This window comes from Porites lutea, chromosome 3 (genome assembly GCF_958299795.1).
Source record: "Porites lutea chromosome 3, jaPorLute2.1, whole genome shotgun sequence".
Classification (NCBI taxonomy): Eukaryota; Metazoa; Cnidaria; class Anthozoa; order Scleractinia; family Poritidae; genus Porites; species Porites lutea.
Genome location: NC_133203.1, coordinates 20,363,948 through 20,365,430, shown reverse-complemented (window position 1 = coordinate 20,365,430; position 1,483 = coordinate 20,363,948).

The window sequence follows — 1,483 nt, the reverse complement described above, 5'->3', positions numbered from 1 at the left end:
CGCCGTTTTGTATAATGATTCTGCCGACTACACAGTAATAGACAGAATAGAGTACACTGTTCGATCAACATAATTGCAAATAATTTCATTCCTCCCGCAAGAATAGATTTTAGGCCGTCATTAAAATGTTTCTCGGGTTGTAAACTTTAGCTTCTCGTAATATTTTCTGAGTTGGGAAAGAGTTTATGTTTCATTTTCAATTTCCCTCTGGTAATAGATATAAACCCCGCTCTCGTTAAGGTTTGGTTCTTGATCTTCGATTATCCTATTCGAGTGATGGTTATTTCTCTTGCTATCGCCTTTTATAGTTATGGTTGTGCGATCAATAAAGAGCGGGGTTTTTTAACAGTAGAGCCATGCCTTGAATACTATTTCGTGTGAGAAGTAACAGTTGACGTGTGTCTCCGCGCGAGTAAAGCCAACAAATGCGTGTCCATATCTGGAAAACCTTTTTATTATGTCAAGAAATGTCTTATTTACACGTCTCGTGATTCCCATGCCGGGTGTTTTTGGATGTCGGCAAGTGCGAAAAAAGTAATTACCGAGGATTCCAAAGTAACACCTCAGTCGTATGAAGGCGCGAATTGTGGTCTCCTGTTTCAGTTAATCATAAGCCATGGGTAGATTCAATCTACCCTTAGCCTAATTTGCATAATTTTTTTTGGTGAGCAAAGCCCGTCATGAAGGGTTTTATGAAGACATGGAACACCATCTAATTGCGAAAACAATCGATGATGCGATACATACAATGGCGAACTTTACAAGACATTGTCAAAACATCCAAATGTATTGTCATGTCCACAGAACACATCTTTTACGTGAAAGATAGAGGGAGTGCCTGTTTTAAGTCATGAAACTTTCCACTTCGGCCTCTGTACTTAGTTATCAATGAACTGCCTCCCAAGAAGCGCTTCTCGAAAGACAACATGATACTAGCAGGATTGTGGTTTGGCTCGTCAAAGACGAAGACGACGACATAGAAGAAATTCGAAGGATGGAGACAAAAGCAGAAAATAACGACCAACACCAGGCTAATTAGGAGTCAGCCCCAATCTATCCTGGTTCCTGTTTAACTGTTGGCATAACTGCATTATAAGTCATGGCAGTTGTTTTGTTCATTGAAGATATCGTTTAAAGCCTGACCAGTGAGGGAATGGTGGAAAGACAACATGATACTAGTAGGATTGTGGTTTTGCTCGCCAAAGCCTGCAATGTGGGTCTACCTTAAACCCTTCCAATCAGCTTTAAGTAGGCTGGAAAGAGATGGAAAGGTCATTGAAAGCCCTTATAGACCGGGCATACTGAACATATGCGCAATACTTTTATGTGGAACATGTGATCTCGCTGCCAACGCCTGTATATGCTACAATGTGCACTTTAATGGGTCATTTTGCTGTTTTAAGTGTTTTCAGCCTGATTGTACCATGAAAGCTGGCCAAAAAGGTGAACTTGTACACACCCTCCACTTTAACAGAGAAAACCT